This window comes from Aegilops tauschii, chromosome 3 (assembly GCF_002575655.3).
Source record: "Aegilops tauschii subsp. strangulata cultivar AL8/78 chromosome 3, Aet v6.0, whole genome shotgun sequence".
NCBI lineage: Eukaryota > Viridiplantae > Streptophyta > Magnoliopsida > Poales > Poaceae > Aegilops > Aegilops tauschii.
In genome coordinates this window covers 446198923-446221635 of record NC_053037.3, presented here as the reverse complement: position 1 = coordinate 446221635, position 22713 = coordinate 446198923, and the positions used below count along the sequence as shown (strand labels likewise).

Here is a 22713-nt window from a genome sequence, read left to right as displayed (position 1 = left end):
CACGTTCGTTCCGAAAATCACTTTCTCGAAGGTTTCATTCTGTTTGGACTCCGTTTGATATTCTTTTTCTGCGAAACTCTAAAATAGGCAAAAAACAACAATTCTGGGCTGGGCCTCCGGTTAATAGGTTAGTCCCAAAAATAATATAAAAGTGCATAATAAAGCCCAATAATCTCCAAAACAGAATATAATATAGCATGGAACAATAAAAAATTATAGATACGTTGGAGACGTATCACTCGTGTACCGCGCCATGACTGACCTCGCGCGCCGGCTCGACGCGCCCCTCATGTACCAGTAGCTCGGCGAGGTCCCCCTCGTGGTCGCATCGTCCCCCGATGCCGCCCAGGAGATCACCAAGACCCACGACCTCAGTTTCGCCACCCGGCCATGGAGACCCAGCGCCGGGTCTGGGGTTCGCCCGGTACGGCGCGCTGTGGCGGCAGCTCCGCAAGATATGCATCCTTGATACGTCTTCGTCGTATCTATAATTTTTGATTGTTCCATGCCAATATTCTACAACTTTTACATACTTTTGGCAACTTTTTATACTATTTTTGGGACTAACATATTGATCCAGTGCCCAGTGCCAGTTCCTGTTTGTTGCATGTTTTTTGTTTCACAGAAAATCCATATCAAACGGAGTCCAAACAGGATAAAAACTGACGGAGATTTTTTTTGGAATATATGTGATTTTTGGGAAGAAGAATCAACACGAGACGATGCCCGAGGGGGGCAGGAGGCAGGGGGACGCGCCCCAGGGGGTGGGCGGCCCCTGACCCTCGTGGCCACCCCGTAAGGCAGTTGGTGCCCTTCTTTCGCCGCAAGAAAGCCAATATCCGGATAACAATCGTGTCCAAATTTCAACCCAATCGGAGTTACAGATCTCCGGGAATATAAGAAACGGTGAAAGGCCGGATCTGAGAACGCAGAAACAGAGAGAGACAGAGAGACAAATCCAATCTCGGAGGGGCTCTCGCCCCTCCCATGCCATGGAAGCCAAGGACCAGATGGGAAACCCTTCTCCCATCTAGGGAGAAGGTCAAGGAAGAAGAAGAAGAAGAAGAAGAAGGGGGGCTCTCTCCCCCTCTCTCCCGGTGGCGCCGGAACACCGCCGGGGCCATCATCGTGTGACGGCGATCTACACCAACACCTCCGACATCTTCACCAACATCTTCATCACCTTCCCCCATGTATGTACAGCGGTCCACTCTCCCGCAACCTGATGTACCCTCTACTTGAACATGGTGCTTTATGCTTCATATTATTATCCAATGATGTGTTGCCATCCTATGATGTCTGAGTAGATTTTCGTTGTCCTATCGGTAATTGGTGAATTGCTATGATTGGTTTAATTTGCTTGTGGTTATGTTGTTGTCCTTTGGTGCCCATCATATGAGCGTGCGTGTGGATCACACCATAAGGTTAGTTGTATGTTGATAGGACTATGTATTGGAGGGCAAGAGTGACAGAAGCTTCATTCTAGCATAGAAATTGATGCATACGGGATTGAAGGGGGACCAATATATCTTAATGCTATGGTTGGGTTTTACCTTAATGAACGTTAGTAGTTGCGGATGCTTGCTAATAGTTCGAATCATAAGTGCATAGAATTCCAAGTCAGGGATGACATGCTAGAAGTGGCCTCTCCCACATAAAACTTGCTATCGGTCTAGTAACGTAGTCAATTGCTTAGGGACAATTTCACAACTCTTACCACCACTTTTCCACACTCGCTATACTAACTTTATTGCTTTTTTACCTAAACAGCCCCTACTTTTTATTTACGTGCTCTTTATATTCTTGCAAACCTATCCCGTTACATCTACAAAGTACTTCTAGTTTTATACTTGTTCTAGGTAAAGCGAACGTCAAGCGTGCGTAGAGTTGTATCGGTGGTCGATAAAACTTGAGGGAATATTTGTTCTACCTTTAGCTCCTCGTTGGGTTCGACACTCTTACTTATCGAAAGAGGCTACAATTGATCCCCTATACTTGTGGGTTATCAAGACCTTTTTCTGGCGCCGTTGCCGGGGAGTTATAGCGTGGGGTGAATATTCTCGTGTGTGCTTGTTTGCTTTATCACTAAGTAGTTTTTATTTGCTGTTCTTAGTTGTTTTCTATCTTTAGTTATGGGTAGGAAACACAAAATACCAAAAAATTAGTTGTACCTACTGAACTAATGGTTGAAGAACCACTCAAAATCTATCACACTCCTGAAGATTTTTACTTGGATCATCTTCGATCCCTTTGTGCTCGTGCTGAAACCCCAACTAGCTTAGTTGAGGGCAAATCTTTAGATGAGCATGCTTGTTATGTGCGACACCACTTATCTCAAAAAGGGAAACTTTTACTGGATCAAATTCATCGTTTGCAATGCGATGCTTGGAATTTATGTGAAATATATGATGTTACTTGTTGTTCTGAAAACCCTAAGAAACACCTTCCCTACCAATGTGAGTTTAGTGATAATGGAATCGTATCTTCGTATGCTAAGGGTGTTTATAATTACTATGATGTTCAACAAATTGAAAAATTTGTTGCTTTTAAGGGTGCTTATGAAATTGCTTCTTTGATTGAAAAGTATGATGCTACTCTTTACAAATCTGAAAATTTTGCCATACTTGAATATTGTTATGATAATTATGCTTCTAATGCCTATGTTAAACCATATATTGAGGACTCCTCCACTGTCCAAGAAGAGACTAATATTTTGCAGGAATCTATGGAAGAAGAAATTGATGAAACTGTGAGCTCATTGGATGAAAAAGATGACGAGGAGAGCGAAGAACAAAACAAGGAAGATCAGATTGATCACCCGTGCCCACCTTCTAATGAGAGTAACTCTTCAACTCATACATTGTTTAATTTCCCTTCGTGCTTACCGAAGGATGAATGCTATGATGATTGTTATGATCCCATTGATTCTTTTGAAATATCCCTTTTTGATGATGCTTGCTATGCTTGTGGCCAAGATGCCAATATGAATTATGCTTATGGAGATGAACTTGCTATAGTTCCTTATGTTAAACATGAAATTGTTGCTATTGCACCCACACATGATTGTCCTATTATCTTTTTGAATTCTCCCGACTACACTATATTGGAGAAGTTTGCCCTTATTAAGGATTATATTGATGGGTTGCCTTTTACCGTTGCACATGATGATTTTGATGAATATAATATGCATGTGCTTGCTGCTCCTACTTGCAATTATTATTAGAGATGAACTATATATCCACCTCTCTATGTTTCCCACATGATAAAATTGCAAGAAACTGTTTATACTATGCATTGGCCTTTACTATGTGTGCATGAATTGCTCTTCTATGATATGCCAATGCATAGGAAGAGAGTTAGAATTCGTCATTACATGATATCTGTTACTTTTTGCTCACTACTAAATTACAAATCATTGCCAATTAAAATTGGCTTTGATATACCTTGGGATCCGGGTGGATCCATTACTTGAGCTATATGCCTAGCTCAATGGCTTTAAAGAAAGCGCTGCCAAGGAGACAACCCAGAAGTTTTAGAGAATCATTTATTTCTGTTGTGTGCTTTTATAAAGTTTAAAAATAAAAATAATGTGCCGAGGTTTTCCTTTAGGATGTTTTAGACTACTTGTTGGTTTGTGCAGTGCAGGACAAAAACTTTGGCTGTACTGCGCGATTTTACATTTTTTTTACTGGAACGTCAAACGGTTCTGAAATTTTTTGCACTGTCTTTCTATACAAATTGTTTATTTTTCCTAATTTTGGCAAAACTTTTGGAGCACCAGAGGTATTGTGAATGTTCAGATTATTACAGACTGTCCTGTTTAAAACAGATTCTGTTTTTGATGCATAGTTTGCTTGTTTTGATGAAACTATCGATTTCTATCAGTGGATTAAGCCATGGAAAAGTTATATTACGGTAGCTATGATGCAAAAACAAAATATGAATTGGTTTGCAACAATACTTAGAGTAGTAATTTGCATTATTATACTAACGGATCTTACCGAGTTTTCTGTTGAGTTTTGTGTGGATGAAGTGAGATCGAGGAGGTCTCGATGTGAGGAGAAGGAGGAGAGGCAAGAGCTCAAGCTTGGGGATGCCCAAGGCACCCCAAGTAAATATTCAAGGAGACTCAAGCGTCTAAGCTTGGGGATGCCCCAGAAGGCATCCCATCTTTCTTCAACAAGTATCGGTATGTTTTCGGATTCGTTTCGTTCATACGATATGTGCAAATCTTGGAGCGTCTTTTGCATTTAGTTTCACTTTTATTTTATGCACCATGCTGGTATGAGATAGTCCATGGTTGATTTATAGAATGCTCTTTGCACTTCACTTATATCTTTTGAGTATGGCTTTATAGAATGCTTCATGTGCTTCACTTATATCATTTGAAGTTTGGATTGCCTATTTCTCTTCACATAGAAAACCGCCATTTGTAGAATGCTCTTTTGCTTCACTTATATTTGTTAGAGCGTGGGCATATCTTTTGTAGAAAGAATTAAGCTCTCTTGCTTCACTTATATCTATTTAGAGAGTTGACAGGAACTGGTCATTCACATGGTTAGTCATAAAATCCTACATAAAACTTGTAGATCACTGAATATGATATGTTTGATTCCTTGCAATAGTTTTGCGATATAAAGATGGTGATATTAGAGTCATGCTAGTGGGTAGTTGTGGATTGTAGAAAAACTTGTGTTGAAGTTTGTGATTCCCGTAGCATGCACGTATGGTGAACCATTATGTAACGAAGTTGGAGCATGAGGTATTTATTGATTGTCTTCCTTATGAGTGGCGGTCGGGGACGAGCGATGGTCTTTTCCTACCAATCTATCCCCCTAGGAGCATGCGCGTAGTCCTTTTTTCGATGACTAATAGATTTTTGCAATAAGTATGTGAGTTCTTTATGACTATGTTGAGTCCATGCATTATACGCACTCTCACCCTTCCATCATTGCTAGCCTCTTCGGTACCATGCATTGCCCTTTCTCACCTCGAGAGTTGGTGCAAACTTTGCCGGTGCATCCAAACCCCGTGATACGATATGCTCTATCACACATAAGCCTCCTTATATCTTCCTCAAAACAGCCACCATACCTACCTATTATGGCATTTCCATAGCCATTCCGAGATATATTGCCATGCAACTTCCATCATCATCATATGAATGACTTGAGCATTCATTGTCATATTGCTTTGCATGATCGTAAGATAGCTAGCATGATGTTTTCATGGCTTGTCCGTTTTTTGATATCTTTGCTATGCTAGATCATTGCACATCCTGGTACACTGCCAGAGGCATTCATATAGAGTCATATTTTGTTCTAGTATCGAGTTGTAATATTGAGTTGTAAGTAAATAAAAGTGTGATGATAATTATTAGAACATTGTCCCATGTGAGGTTATCAAAATAAAAGTGGCCAAAGAAGCCTACAAAAAAAGAGAAAAAACTAAAAAAAAAGAGAAAAGAGAGAAGGGACAATGTTACTATCCTTTTACCACACTTGTGCTTCAGAGTAGCACCATGTTCTTCATATAGAGAGTCTCTTGAGTTATCACTTTCATATACCAGTGGGAATTTTCATTATAGAACTTGGCTGGTATATTCCAACGATGGGCTTCCTCAAATGCCCTAGGTCTTCATGAGCAAGCAAGTTGGATGCACACCCACTTAGTTTCAGTTTGAGCTTTCATACACTTATAGCTCTAGTGCATCTGTTGCATGGCAATCCCTACTCCTCGCGTTGAAATCATTTGATGGGCATCTCCATAGCCCATTGATTAGCCTCATCGATGTGAGGATTTCTTCCTTTTTGTCTTCTCCACACAACCTCCACCATCATATTCTATTCCACCTATAGTGCTATATCCATGGCTCACGCTCATGTATTGCGTGAAAGTTGAAAAGGTTTGAGAACGTCAAAAGTATGAAACAATTGCTTGGCTTGTCATCGGGGTTGTGCATGATTTGAATATTTTGTGTGGTGAAGATGGAGCATAGCCAGACTATATGATTTTGTAGGGATAACTTTCTTTGGCCATGTTATTTTGAACAGACATGATTGCTTTATTAGTATGCTTGAAGTATTATTGCCTTAATGTCAAATGATAGACTATTGCTTTGAATCACTCGTGTCTTAATATTCATGCCATGATTAGATTATGTGATCAAGATTACGCTAGGTAGCATTCCACATCAAAATTATATTTTTTAACATTTACCTACTCGAGGACGAGCAGGAATTAAGCTTGGGGATGCTGATACGTCTCCGTCGTATCTATAATTTTTGATTGTTCCATGCCAATATTCTACAACTTTTACATACTTTTGGCAACTTTTTATACTATTTTTGGGACTAACATATTGATCCAGTGCCCAGTGCCAGTTCCTGTTTGATGCATGTTTTTTGTTTCGCAGAAAATCCATATCAAACGGAGTCCAAACAGGATAAAAACTGACGGAGATTTTTTTTGGAATATATGTGATTTTTGGGAAGAAGAATCAACGCGAGACGATGCCCGGGGGGCCACGAGGTAGGGGGACGCGCCCCAGGGGGTGGGCGCGCCCCTGACCCTCGTGTCCACCCCGTAAGGCGGTTGGTGCATTTCTTTCGCCGCAAGAAAGCCAATATCCGGATAAAAATCGTGTCCAAATTTCAACCCAATCGGAGTTACGGATCTCCGGGAATATAAGAAATGGTGAAAGGCCAGATCTGAGAACGTAGAAACAGAGAGAGATAGAGAGACAGATCCAATCTCGGAGGGGCTCTCGCCCCTCCCATGCCATGGAATCCAAGGACCAGAGGGGAAACCCTTCTCCCATCTAGGGAGAAGGTCAAGGAAGAAGAAGAAGAAGAAGAAGAAGAAGAAGGGGGGATCTCTCCCCCTCTCTCCCGGTAGCGCCGGAACACCGCCGGGGCCATCATCGTGCGACGGAGATCTACACCAACACCTTCGTCATCTTCACCAACAACTTCATCACCTTCCCCCATGTATCTATAGCGGTTCACTCTCCCGCAACCCGATGTACCCTCTACTTGAACATGGTGCTTTATGCTTCAGATTATTATCCAATGATGTGTTGCCATCCTATGATGTCTGAGTTGATTTTCATTGTCCTATCGGTAATTGGTGAATTGCTATGATTGGTTTAATTTGCTTGTGGTTATGTTGCTGTCCGTTGGTGCCCATCATATGAGCGCGCAAGTGGATCACACCATAGGGTTAGTTGTATGTTGATAGGACTATGTATTGGAGGGCAAGAGTGACAGAAGGTTCAACCTAGCATAGAAATTGATGCATACGGGATTGAAGGGGGACCAATATATCTTAATGCTATGGTTGGGTTTTACCTTAATGAACGTTAGTAGTTGCGGATGCTTGCTAATAGTTCCAATCATAAGTGCATAGAATTCCAAGTCAGGGATGACAAGCTAGAAGTGGCCTCTCCCACATAAAACTTGCTATCGGTCTAGTAACGTAGTCAATTGCTTAGGGACAATTTCACAACTCTTACCACCACTTTTCCACACTCGCTATACTAACTTTATTGCTTCTTTACCTAAACAGCCCCTACTTTTTATGTACGTGCTCTTTATATTCTTGCAAACCTATCCCGTTACACCTACAAAGTACTTCTAGTTTTATACTTGTTCTAGGTAAAGCGAACGTCAAGCGTGCATAGAGTTGTATCGGTGGTCGATAGAACTTGAGGGAATATTTGTTCTACCTTTAGATCCTCGTTGGGTTCGACACTCTTACTTATCGAAAGAGGCTACAATTGATCCCCTATACTTGTGGGTTATCAATCCTCCAGCTGCTCAGCGCCGGGCGAGTGCGTTTGTTCCGCCGCGTCCGGGAGGAGGAAGTCAGCCGCCTCGTCGCCGCCATCGCCGCGTCTCCGACGGGCAAAGTCATGGACGCCGGTGAGCGGATAACCGCTCTCATGACCGTTTCGGTGTTCCGCATCATGATTGGTGACTGGTTCGATCGGGGCGATGAGGTCTTGGAGGTACTCGCCAAGGTGCTAAATATCGCTGCCGGGTTCAACGTCAGCGACCTGTTCCCGCTATGGGGGATCATGAGCCTCGTGAGCGGCACCGTGCGCCGGGCAGAGGTGAACACCCGCAAGATGTTCGAGCTGATGGATTGCCTCATTAGGCAGCACCAGGAGCGTAGGTCGCCGAAAGCAGGCGACATGGAAGAGGACATGGTGGGCGTGCTCCTAAGGTTGCAGAAGAAAGATGACCTCGAGGTGCCCCTCACCATGGGAGCCATCAAATCCGTCATCCGAGTAAGTGTGCTGATGTATGTCCGAACAGTTTTGCTGAAGCAACTATTACACATCTAAATACTCTAAGACTCTTGTAAGTATTTTCTTTTGTCTTTTTCTTTTTCTTTCTATTTCTTGTTTGATTGAGTCACTTAGATACACTACAAAAAAAAGACACATCCGTGACATTTTGGGCCGAACGAAATTTTTTTTCTGTCATACATATGACACTTCTATGACGATAATTGTGACAAAACCCGGTATCATCATAGATGTGGTGGGCTCCTACTTCTATGACAAAAAATCATGACAGAAAATGGGCTTTTCGTCCTGGGCGGGCTGGAGACGCAGCTGCATGACATTCTTTGGGCCGTCCATGACGGAAAAAACCGTGGTAGAAGTGAGGGGGAGGAAAATTTCGGGGAGTTCCCGGTTACGGTGGGAGGTCGGGGGCCGAGCGATGCGCGTTTCTCTCATACACGTACGCGCGTGTGTGGGAGGCGTTGGCTCTAACTGAACCCGAGCGAGGCGTTGGGCTCTAACTGAACCCGAGCGATTGCACTGCAGGCTACGCGTTACTGAACCCGAGCGATCGATCGATGGCTGTTAACTGAACCCGATGGAGCGATTCCTTCGCTACTGCTGCTAACTGAAGCCGATCGATTGGATGAACAGTGATTGTTGGGGGGGGTTGGATGAACAGTGAGCGGTGGCGTTGCCTCTGGATGAACAGGACCCCGTGGTGTGGAGGGCTGGATGAACAGTAGACGGTGGAGGGGTGCCCGTGGAGGGGTGGTTGAACAGGACCCCGTGGTGTGGAGGGCTGGATGAATAGTAGACGGTGGAGGGGGTGCCCGTGGAGGCGTGGTTGAACAGTAGCCGGTGGAGTAGCGCGCGGTGGAGGCTGGATGAACAGGAGCCCGTGGAGCCTGGAGGAGGTCGACGGTGGAGATGAACAGTATCCCGAGGAGTCCCGTTTTGCGGTACGCCACACCCCTCCCGATGAACATGACCCCCGTTTCGACCGTAGGAGGTCCGTTTCGTCCGTTTTGCGGTACGCCACACCCCTCCCGACCAACAGGACCCCCATTTCGACCGTAGGAGGTCCGTTCGTCCGTTTTCCGGTACGCCACACCGCTCCCAATCAACAGGACCCCCGTTTCGACCGTAGGAGGTCCGTTTCCTCCGTTTTGCGGTACGCCAGACCCCTCCCGATGAACAGGATCCCGTTTCGAACGTGGCCGGTCGAACACAAGGCCGTTTCCTCCGTTTTGCGGTACGCCAGGCCTCATTTCCATCACCTGTTCCGTCCAAGCCCTCCCGATGAACACGACCACGCATTCCGTTCCGACCCAGCTGGTTGGCTCCCACGCGTTCCGTTGCCTCCCGATGAACACGACGCATTACGTTGCCTCCCCATGAACACGATGCATTCCGTTGCCTCCCCATGAACACGACGACGACGCTGTTTCTCCGTTCCGACCCAGCCATGTACACGAGCCCTGGCCGTACGTATGCGCGAGTAGGCGTTCGAGACCCTGCCCGTATGTACGTATGTGGCCACATTTTCTTTCTTGCACCCTGGCCGCTGTACGTACGTGTACATGCTACGTGCGCACCTCTACTATGACACGTACGCGCCTCTACTACGACACGTGCGCGCCTCTACATCGACCAGTATATATGTACGTACACGTTCGCGACCAGAATGACAACGCTACGTACGCTTCGACCAGGTGGGTCCCGACTGTCAGGCACTTCCTTGCCTGCGAAGACGTAGCTGGTGGGTCCCAGCAGTCAGGGGGGCGAATCGTTTTGCATTTTTTTTGCCCGGACGCACTTCCTTGCGCGCGAAGGTGTAGCTGCTGGGTCCCAGCAGTCAGGGGAATCGTTTTTTTGCCCGGACGCACTTCCTTGCGTGCGAAGATGTAGCTGGTGGGTCCCAGCAGTCAGGGGGGCGAATCGTTTTTTTTTCGGACGCACTTCCTTGCGTGCGAAGATGTAGCTGGTGGGTCCCAGCAGTCAGGGGGCGAATCGTTTTTTTCAGAAGCACTTCCTTGCGTGCGAAGATGTAGCTGGTGGGTCCCAGCAGTCAGGGGGAAACGTTTTTTTCGCGAAATATGGTGGCCCGTCCGGTGGGTCCCCGCTGTCAGGTGGAGGAATAATTATTTTGCGCATAATAAGGAGGCACTTCCTTGCCGTGGCCGTGGACCCAGCTGTCAGCCTCTCCACGTACAGTCCACGTCCGATGGAAGCCATTCCTTGACCACGTTGACCACGCCGCGCCGAGAGCACTAGGGCGATGGACGACGGCGAGGCCTAGGAAGGGGACGACGCGGAGCCAGCGAAGATGCGGCAGTGGATGCCCACGCGTAGAGGAGTATGAGGGTTCACTCATTCGGCTGCGGTGTGAGGCTGCCGTCCCCGCAGAATAACAGGGGTGTGGGTGCATAGAGGGATGGCCTGGCCAGCGGTGGGACTAGTAGGGGGCGGTGAGGCCTCTGCGGCATCACAGCCGGCCACGGGCGGCAGGAGCAGGCGGCACGACCGGCGCTGCTTTGGGCGGCTGGAGCAAGAAGACCAGAGGTTGAAGAAGCACTACGGCCGTTGGATGGACATCGTACGGTCACTAGAGCTAGAATCGTTCATATATTGACTAAAGTTGACAAAGGCCTCCGTGCCAGCCAACTTAGTAGGCCCACAAGTTAGCCTCCCACCAAGGTGGGTCCCAGCTAGCGGGGGGTATTCATTTTTTGTGCGTAATAAGGAGGCAATTCCGGTGGGTCCGAGCTGACAGCGGGGGGAACGTTTTTTTCGTGAAATACGGTGGCCCGTCCTGTGGGTCCCAGCAGTCAGGGGGAAACGTTTTTCTCACGAAATACTGGTGGCCCGTCCGGTGGGTCCCTGCTGTCAGGTGGAGGAATAATTATTTTCCGCGTAATAAGGAGGCACTTCCTTGCGGCTGCCGTGGACCCAGCTGTCAGCCTCTCCACGTACAGTACTCTTCCGATGGAAGTCGGTCGTTGACCACATTGACCACGCCGCACGGCGGTGGACGACGGCGAGGCCTAGGAAGGGGACGACGCGGAGCCGGGGAAGACGCGGCAGTGGAAGCCCGCGCGGAGAGGAGTACGAGGGTTCACCGGTTCGGCTGCGATGTGAGGCTGCCGTCGCCGCAGAATAACAGGGGGTGTGGGTGAGTAGAGGGATGCCCTGGCCAGCGGTGGGAGTAGTAGGGGCGCTGAGGCCTGCGCGGCAGCACAGCCGGCCACGGGAGGCGGGAGTAGGCGGTCCCGCCGGCGCAAGAAGATCAGAGATTGAAGAAACACGACAGTCGTTGGATTGACATCCAACGGTTACGTCTGCTAGAATCGTTTGTTGACGTATATAATAACTAAAAAAATCTTGCATACGTGTCAACTAAACAGGCCCACAAGTCAGACCACTCCCTCTTTTTTTTAATAATTTATATATAGCTCATGGCAACTTCTTATGCAATTTATTGCAGTCGTTTTTTGGTTGGCTAGGGCCAATTTCGCATATTTCTGTGGGTTCCAAACTATTTTTAATACCGAAATGTCGAGCCAATTTAAAGTACTTTGAATATATATTTAAATTAGGTTAATGCCGAGTGAAATAGGAATCTGAAAATGTGAAAAAATTCAAAAATTATAAAGTAATTGCCAATTTGTCATCTGTTTTTATATTTACAACCCATTTCATATTACTTTCAAGATTTGCAGGCGTCTTGAAAGAGTTGTAGCCCATCAGGGCGTAGAAAAATAAGTAGGACTGGATTGGGTATTCTTCAGAAAAAATAAACTGGGCTCATTTTCACAAAGAAAAAACAGCTAGGCTGGTCACATGGTGAACATGAAATATAAGCCTGGGCTAGACGGGCCACAGCCCAGTTCAAACCCTGCTCCGTCTCAACAATACCAAACAAAAAAAATACTGCTCGAGTAGCTATGTCCCAGGTGTCAGCCGATCTTGTGCTGTTCTCTTGTCTATTGACTATATACGCTCACAATGTCGTGGGTCCCAGATGTCAGGAAAACACTAGGAGGAAGCATTTTATTTTTCCATACACTGACGTGGTGGGCCCCTACTGTCATCCTCTCCATGTACTTCTACCGATTCCTGTTGTTTGTTGACCATGTTGACAACGCGAGAGGGCGGCGCCGCGGCGAGCGCACCAAAGCGCGCGGAGGACGTCGGCGTTAACGATTTAGGAGACGGTGGGGCGGCGATGCGTGCGCTGATGCGCAGCCAGCCGTGGGAGGCGGAAGGCGGCCCCGCCGGCGCTGGTTTGGTTTTGGCGGCTGGAGGAAGATAGGACTGAAGAAACACGGCAGACTGTAAAAGCAGCAGGAATACTTAACAACCTTAACTGAAACCAGCAGGGGCACTTAACAACCATAGCTGAAAGTAGTATGAGTACTTATACAGGTTCAACCGTACAAAGCACGCCTCGAACAGTGCTACTTTGCCTACAGTTAACCAAGGGTGAGGCCGCCAAGCCCCAGGACATGGCCCAGGCGCCACCTCGCGCATCCACAACCTTCTGAAAGCGGCTTCATCTCGCAACGTGGTCAATAAATAGGATATTCGCTTTAGAGCCATGGAAAAGCATGAACATAATCTTCTGTCCTATTCTCCAAGATGGACGGGCCTTCATTATTTGAGACCACCCATGAATAAGTATCTTTTCACCTCCAAGGGGAATTGAGTAGGTCGACATAAACATCATGTTGTGACCAAGCGCAAGTCTGACCCGACCATGGTCAGGCATCTGTATAGGAACAATAGAACTCGGCAGTTCCTGTTTCAAGAAGATCACAGCTGTAAAACTGTGTATAAGCAATAGTTTATGAACAACATATATAACAGAAAACAGCTCGTACCATAAGTTTCTCGACACAGTTGGACCTGTTCAACGAGTGCAGCAGTGGCACACATATCCCACGTGGCCTTCCACCATTGAAACGCCCCACAAGGACCTCAAGACGATCAATAAAGTGTAGGAACTTGTGGATGTCGATCCAGTCAACTTCAATGCCATTAGTAACAGCCGAGTTATTACAGAGTAACAAACGAGCAGACTGCTTAACTCTGAAAAAACCTACACGTGCCACCAATTATAAGAAAATATTAGTTAGAGGTAGCATCTTCATGAGAGATTCGTTGCTACTTCTAAAGTTAAATTGTGATTAGTTAGACAGAATAGGTGGATTAAGAACTAATCGAGGCAACAAGCAAGAACCAGATACAAAACTAACATGGATGAACAATTGGAACGACGTCGGGGTGGAAGATCGCAGTGAAGATGAGACCAGGTTCTGCTATTTTCATCCACATTCGTGCGCCAACTTTCAGTCCGTAACACTTGAGAAAGTTTATCCAAGTTCGGCCATAAAAAAAGAAGCGATCTTCTTGGTTCATGAACCCAACTCGGAACTTATATCCATGGCTTGTCTTCACTGTGACCATTAAACTAGTGTACTCAGTTATGGCAAGGCCGAGCATCTTGAGTACATGTGTTCTGGCAGAGCAAATAATACACTGCAGGAAAAATAATATGAGAACACAGCATGTTCAAAAAAACCCCACCCTCCCGGATAGAAAAGAGGATTCTAGGAACATACTGTGCGCATTTCAAAATGCTGTGTTAGGATGAGAAGGAACAAGTGTGGCGTCTCGCCGAGGGCGCAGAAACCTGTAGGGTACTCGCACTTTGGGCACTGCAAATGAAACACACTAGATTCAGTAAGAAGAAAAATGCATGAACAGCGGCGGCTGCCATCCTAGGATTACCTGCGACCAAGGGACTTGGATTTATCGGGGATGGATGAAGAATTTGTACCTGGTTCTCCATGAGAAAACCCTATGCAATCGCCGAGAGGGGGTTTTCTCTGAACAAGCAGACGAGGGAGAAGGGGATTCAGGCCCAGTGAAATATTGCCGCTTCGTCCGTCCAGCTTACTGCTAAAGCTGGAAAGGGGGGGTTGTGATTTGACCGCTCATTGGGCATTACTGCGGCGCTACGACCGGGGTGTGTCTACCGTGAAGTTGTGCACTCTAATTTGTGCATATGGCACGTGGACCCCGTTGCCGGTTGCCCCACATATCAATGAAAGGAAGTAGAAAGACAGGAGTAACTAGTTACACGTAAATATATTTTTTGATAGAGAGATACTCCCTCTGTAAAGAAATATACAAATCTTTTATATCACAGGCTCACCTTGCCGAGAAATATACTCCCTCTGCAACGCACGGGCATTATGGGGGTTCAGCTTTTTTATGGGGGTTCAGCTGAGAATATAATACTCAGATAGGCTCACGGTTCTGGACTTTGGGCCGCAGGCCGACCCTGCATGTTTGGGGGCCCATGTGTTCTACCTCAGCGCTTTTCATATTGCAAGCGATCGGTACGGCGCTGGTTTTAGATGCTGTCACAAGGCGAATACACAAAATTGAATAAAGCACGGCAGTTGTTGGAATGAAATCGAACGATAGTTCCTAACCAGCAATCAGAGTTGCAATTCTATCAACGATATACCATGTGATAAATAATACTGTCGTACTACGTATACACACAGGACACTTGTTTCACCATGCCAGATTATTACATCAAAATCTCTCGGAGGATAGATCAGTTCGGCAGTTGCGTGCTGCTACTGAAGAATTTCAAAGTTGATTTGGACCAGCTCTCCTTGCCGAGAAAGTTCGATTTTGACATCATCCCCTACCGCAAGATATGATTTAGATTTGAACCTTGACCATCCTTTAGCATCAATCATCATGCGACCATCCTTTGTACTTCCGGTATATTGAGCAGGTTCATTCACACCAAGGCTGCGCATGGTAAGAGAAACTTGGCCGCGGTTGCCCGGATTGTTGAACGACTCCCTCGTTGCTCTAGGAATTCTCTGTTTGCAAACAAGAAGACATACCCAAACAGTTAGATCAACACAGTGAATCATGTGAAACAACATGGAAAGAAAAAAGAACGAAGCACTTGGGCGGCCAATGCTTACCAAGAAGGTGGACATGTCGGTTTTTGTAAGGACTTTGGTATATGAAGTGTGAACTGCAGCCCAGTCTGTTGCCGGTGCAACTGCATGGGTCAGGGCAGATGCAAGTGCAAGTGTTGGTGCAGGTGCCGAAGCCGCCGCTGCTGCCGGAGATGGTGCTCCTTGTAGAGCTGGTGCCGGTGTCGGAGCAGGTGCCGGTGTCGATGCCCGATCCTCCGGTAGATCAGACTGATCCGCTGACGCGGTCGGTGCCCAATCCTCAGCAGGATCAGACTGAGCTGCTGCCGCTGTCAGTGCTAGAGCAACTGCCGGTGCTCGATCTGTGCGAGACAGCGGCGATCGTGTCTGGTCTGCTATGATCAGCTTTCTAACTTGACTAGGATCCGTGACCATGATCCAGTTTTTTTCTTCATTTCTTTTAAACGCGAGAAGGACTAATTGTGGCGTTTTTGTTAAACCAAACTGCAGTTCATTATAGGGATTCAGCTTGTACTCAGACAACAGACTGATCCAATTTTTTCCAGTAATATAAGTGATGGACAATGCCTTCGTTACTGACACGACATAAGAAGTGAAACCTGCAAAAATAGCCATCGTAGAGAAAACCAAACGGTTTATTCTGTGATGAATGTCACATGGCAAAACCTGCATCGTAAAATTGCAGGAAAAGAAAGAAAACATGACATTAAATCAATAAGATTTAGACAGTAAATCAATAAGATTTACTTGATGTGACACGAGTGAATCCTTACCAGGAAATCACTATGTTGAAGTACTAAACAGAAGATTAATCGTCCAACTACGCGTGGCATGCAGGGGCCTCGCCTACTCCCACAAGCAGGACAGTCCAAAGGTCGTGACAAATCGTATGGACCGAACATCCATGGGACTGGAAATCATGGTGGGTGCGATAAACCCTGCAATGCATACATATATTGGAGTGTAACCATAATTGATAAACCGTCCTCACAAAAAATATGCTGGATATTTCAAAATATACATACTGAATTGAGTGGACTGACATTAACATAGACCGTTCACACACCAAAAGCGGCAGTACTAATAAACAATACAGGGTTCACAAACACAAATCAAGTACTGAACAATAGTACTTACTACAGACAAGCAAAGTTGCACTAACTAAACTCTGCAGACTATTTCTTGCCACCGATCTACGGGATGAACCCCGCATAACTGACCAGGCCATGGACTTCGTGTGAGATGTCTACATGCACCATCACCATCTTGTCAACCTTGGAGAACCTAACAGAGTGGTCTTTCCACTCATAAACATGATGATGAAGATAGGCCGCATCAGATTTGTTGGGAAGCTTTACAAGAACCACACCCTTCGTAATCGAAGGCATAGCTAGGAAATTGTTGTGGTCAAGTACAGCCTCGAGAACACGCCTGACAACAATGCTACAGGAAAACACTAGTTCAGGACACGTGGCGACAAGGACACAGCAGCTGGATAGTTCAGCAATAGAACTCATCATCAGGTCTTCCAGTTCACACGGCATGACTTTGAGAACTTCATCTCCACCGCGGACCTGGTTCTAATTCAAACAGAAACCATATTTTGTTACTACCCCCGTTCAGAAATATAAGATGATTTTCGATATTATACTCCATATATGACTACATATACGCACAGAAATGAGTGAACAAAGACACTAGAACATGTCTTCAAAGGCATGAGAGCAGAGGGATTACATGCAATATCCATAACACAAGTTACTGAGGCAAATATACCCTCTTAAAAGGTAGCATTGATGTTCATAAAGTACTCCCTCCGTCCCAAAATTCTTGTCTTAGATTTGTCTAGATACGGATGTATCAAGTCACATTTTAGTATTAGATACATCCGTATCTAGACAAATCTAAGACAAGAAATTTGGTACAGAGGGAGTAGTTGAAAGTAATCTATAAGAAATCAGTGTCAACCTCTCGCATGTTTTGGTCAAAAGAGGAATTTAGAACCGTCATTTGGCACACTAAAATCACATGCAAGATCATCCAGAAAGTTGTACTACCAGTACTAGTACTGCGTGTTAGATGAAAAAACACGATCAAGATCGAGAAAAAGATCGTCAACAAGAGACATTACCTGGACTTGCTTAATGAGGGATCCCAGAGAGGGGGGCTTGGACAGGGCGATGGCTTTGAGCTTGTCTGCGGTAGTCTCGGCGGGGTGCTTGCGCTTCTTCGTACCATGAGCCTCGACGGTTTTGGCCAGAGCCATAGACATCACGTCGGCCGGTGCTCCGGCGTCCATCCAAGAGAGGAAGCTGAGAGAGAAGAGTGAAAGGAGGAACGAGATGAGGGATAAGTGAAGCGAGTGGGGGTTTTCTTCAAGAGAGGAAGCTGAGAGAGAAGAGTGAAATGATGGTTGCTTCGTCCGTCCAACTTACTGCTGGAAAGGAGGGGGTTTTGTGATTTGACGGCTCATTGGGCATTACTGCGGCGGTTCGATCGGGGTAGTCTACCGTCACTCTACTACGGAGTAATTTAGTGCATGGATGGTGGACCCAGGTGCTGGCTGTCCCACACGTCGGCGAAAGTGAGTAATTTAGTGCATGGCTGGAGGAGGATCCGCACGGTAGAGCGTGTCCACTGTGTTTCTGAAGAAAAAAATGATTACAGCAAGCGTTTCCACTCTTACGACAGAGAAGTGCGAAACACGGCAGCCACTTGAACATACACAATGCTCCTACTACTAGGCATGTGCAGTGGTTCATACGTCAGTACTATATAATCTTGTTGCTAGTGTAGTAAGATATGACGATAACAAATGATGTTGTGCGCATGTCAACTACTCCTATATGTAACATAGTACCGCTTTTTCGACTGTTCGGTCGAGAATGAACGGTGAGATCAATGTTAACAGAACTAGGTCCACAGCGCACGGAGAGTATGGTGCTATAGTACTCCACGAAACATGAACCATATGAAGCACGAATAGTGTTAGGCAGGGTGTATGAAGGGTGCACGGGATGGGAGCAAAAGTTCCCTTCTCGACCCACTTTTGGGTGTTTGGCAGAGTGCATGAAGGGTGCATGAGTCCACACTAGTAGGTTGACAATTGAGATGAGAATGCAACCAAACACACCCACACGCTTTGTGCTACAGTGACTGATCTGCACCGTTTGAGTTTGATCCAACGGTCATGTTGCGCCGAGACATGGACATGCCCATGCAGAGGGCGCCTAAACACCACCGAAGTCCCTCTGCTTCTCGAGGCGCACGATGTTGGTGATGCAGGGTGCAACCGCCAGTAGAGCCCGCTCCCGGTCGACGGGAGCTAGCTCGTCAAAGACGGCGTCCAATGGCACGAATGGATTCCTGTGACGGAGCCCTGAAAGGATTCGCCCGGCAACGGCGATGGCAGCCCGCAACCCCTCCTTGTCCAGCTCAGCCCCCACCATCGCGCGGAGACGGCTCAGCTCCTCGGAGATATAGGTGAAGAAGGAGACCAGGTCAGGAAGCTGCAGCTCGTTGAAGTCGACCGGGTGGTCGAACGGGTTTAGCCCGACGGCCGGCATCGTCGCGCTGGCACGACGGTAGGCATCGCGCAACCGCAACACATGCGTGGCAACTTGGTTCACCAAGTGGCTGAGGCGATCCTGGACCTCGTCACGATCGGCCCGCTCGCGCTCCAGCCGGCTCCCCTGACGGCCTATCGTATCTCCCGCTTTCTGCAGCAACGCCCCCGACGCCTCGAGCATCTTTGTGGTGGACGCCTGCCGCTTTTGAAGCTCCGTGAACTCCTGCACATAAAGGAGGAGCATGGCACTCCTCTCCTCCTTGAGCTCACGGAGCTCCACGTCCTTGGCCCTGAGCTCCGCATCCTTGGCATGGAGCTCCTGTGTCAGGCGCCTCACCTAGGACTCCGTGATCTGCTGCGCCGCCATGGCACCAGGTGGAAGCAATGGGGAGAGGAAGCAAAGGGGGCGAAACGGCTGAAAGGCAATGCAATCTATGGGGAGGTGGAGGGAGCGGGGAATCTTTTGGTTTTCACCACGGTAAAACACCAGTCGACGACTTCTCACATCAGGGAGCAGTGGGTTTTTACAGCCGGAGTCATCGTGACTAATTGCTGCCGCGCCTGCTTCTGTCAATCAAAAAATTAAAAATCTTGCCGCGCCTGCTCCCGTCAATCAAAAAAATAAAAATCCTGCCGCACCCAAACACCAGAGCAACGCCGCGGTCGATATTTAAATTTACCTGCCGACAAGTAGATAAAAAAGGGGTGAAAAAACAAATGTAGCGGCAGCCTAGCTAATCGGTCGAACTAGCCCAACTAGCTAGCCACCGTGCTTCACTGATGTACTCGGCGGGAAAGGTGGTCTTTCGTGATTTTGATGACTCATTTACTTGCTTCGGCGCTACGACCAAGGAGGACACAGAAAATGCGCGGTAGGGCGTCCCACGTCAGGAAGAATATATGCATGCACCACCCGGGAGGACCCCGAAACCGCGCGGTAGGGTGTGCCACGTCTCGGCACGGAGGAAAAATGTGCGCGTAAAAATATACTGTATCAGACGTAGTACCTATGGTTCGACCTCGGGACCTAGCCAGTCAGTCGAAAACACCCCACTAGCCACACAGCTTCATCATGCAAATGTGGCACAGAGGGTAGATGTGGTTAGCTCCGTCTCGACCAGCCACAACGTCTCTTGTTCTAGGCGATTCTTATATTTTCCAAGCTTTTTTTAGTTGTAATAACACCACGGCAAGCTAGCGCCGCTCTTCGTGTGTGCCCGTGCAAAGGTTAGACGATGGAGAGAAGAGAGATTGAGATCGCAGACCTGGGACCCACCAGTAAGTGAGACAACGGTCATGCACGTGTTGACGAGGCACTCCCTCTACTCTACTCAACACAAGTACTGTATAAAATCAAGTTATGGGACAAAGCCAACAACCGTTCGTTTTTTCAGGCTATCGACTTACGCTTTGTAGTCCAGGTTGTCAGTTCGAATCTCGTCTTTCAGATTTGTTAGTTTTAGGTCCAAATTTGATTAATGACAAGTGGGACCCCCGTGTGTTGTTCCGATATTTCAGTGTAGGATGGTTTTTTTGAACAAACACTTTGCGCGGTTAGACAAGTAACGGCACGAGTTACACGTATTTTGCAGGTTTACGAACAAAAATGACAGCGACATAGAATATCACATCCACCCCGCAGCTTAGATACTATGGTGATACGAGTTTTTACACCGTTGGAAGTGAGATCCAATGGCTTGGGAGTAGTCTATGTAATTATGCGCAATTTCCAAACTCTCCAAAGGTTTTTTTGCAAATAAAACATGCAGGCCTCGTGTGTGCCGCTGCACCTTCGATCCAACGGCTCCCCGGTGCTCATATTAGGTGCTCCCCGTAGCTTAATTACCCGCTATGGTGATATGAGCATCTAGGTCGTATGATCAGTGATCAGATGGCACATGCGTAGTACTTGTACTTTCTGCGCATTTCCCAAACTCTATCAGCCGTATATTGCAAAAACATTCAAACCTCCTACTGTGGGCCGTTAGATCTCAGTGAACTCGTATCACCATAGAATCTACGGTGCGGGAGCACCTCATACTCTCCCGTGCGAGAAAACATAAGGTGCTATCGCAGCTTGGATGCTACGGTGATACGAGCTTGGAGGTCGTTTGATCTGAGATCCAATGGCATCTGAGCAGTCTTTGTGCTTGTAAGCAGTGACCGAACTCTTTTGGGGATTTTCTGCAAAAAAACCATTCGAACCACCGAGGAGGTGTTGGGTCACAAATCCAACGCCTCCGAAGAGCTTGTATCACCAAATCATCTAAGGTGTGGTAGCACATGATATTCTTACATATAGGAGAATATGATGTCCTCCTTCATCTTAGATGTTACGGTGATACGAGCTTCGAGGTCGTTGGATATGTGATCAAAGGGCATCTAAGTAGTTTTTGTACAAATTGTGTTCAATTCTCAAACTCATCAAGGTTTCCTGCAAAAATATTAAGACACATCATGTGAGCTGCTATATCTCAGATCTACAAGCTCCAAGCAACTCGTATCGGCATATAGCATCTAAGGTATGGGGGCACATGATATTCTCCCGGGAAGGAGGGGTGGGGGGTGCACAACCCATCGGTGGTTGGGAGGGTGGGGACAAATATAATCTAAACAACCCTAAACAGAGCTCCACAATTTTATCTAAGGTCGAGGGGTTGACCCCCGACAATCATAGCTCCGCCTAAACACAACATTTGCATGTACTGTAGTACTAGACTTAATACTCATGTTTCAGTTTCATGTTCATTTTAAATATTGAACTGAGGACCATGGATGTCTTACATTTTACTCCTTTCGTTCCTAAATATTAGTCTTTTTAGAGGCTTCAAATGGACTGGCACATACGGATGTATATAGACATATTTTAGAGTCTAGATTCACTCATTTTGCTCCGTATGTAGTCACTTGTTGAACTCTCTAAAAGACTAATATTTAGGAATAGAAGGAGTATTTTTGAATTCGTGTCATACATGCATGGTTTGGAAAAATAGATGCACTATACTTATTGGATTGTTGTTGTGTTCGTGCGTGTGTGTCTCTGTGTGTGTGTGGTCATATGCTTGATACATACAAAGTTTTCTCACCTCCATATTGTTCATCTTTTAAATTTGAATTTGCATTGGAAAACTTACTAGGGATACCATGAAATGTGAAATCCACATTGAGATCACTATATCACAAACTCACTCTAATTCAACAACTCATCATAAATCAATTATCACGTTGAGATTAGTATTTGCAAGGAAAATACGGGTATTGTAATACACATAGATTCGTTCGGCAATTTAAAAGGTTTCTTTCGTATTCTCGAATGGTAGGACCCAACGGCGTACCAGTCAGACCTTGGCTCGTGTTGATCCTAAAAAAACCGGGCTCGTGTCCTTCGATGGCGTGCGTGGTACGCACATTAGGCAACCCCAACCAGTCGAGCCTCAGCGTTTCAAGTCGAAATATCTGGCGGCCAGAATTCCAGCCCTAGGAAATTCCCCTCATGTCCCCGGTCCATAATGACTACCGATGAACAATGGAGGGATGCTTTAGTAACTAGACAACGTTACCTACCGTGCCGAGCACCGTTCAATTCCCTCGGTCGCCGCTCGTCAAGGTCACCCGTCAACTGCATTGCCTAGTACTACTACTACTACACCAGGATGAGCACAAAATTAAGCCCGTTTGTTCGTGCCTAGTATTTGAGTTAATATATCAGGCAATGCACTGGTACGGAGGGATTATCCTTTTACTCTACATATATAACTTGTCTGAAGTCTAACTAAGCAAAATGTTTGACCAAATCCGTTCATAAGAAATACAACAGGGCAGATGTACAGCTTGAAAATTTATTGCATGATGCAGGTTATGAT

General features: G+C 46.4%; 1 pseudogene; it reads left to right on the top strand.

Moving 5' to 3' along the window:
- Positions 1-22713, top strand: part of LOC109744427 (zealexin A1 synthase-like) — a 61094-nt pseudogene that overhangs the window by 6634 nt on the left and 31747 nt on the right.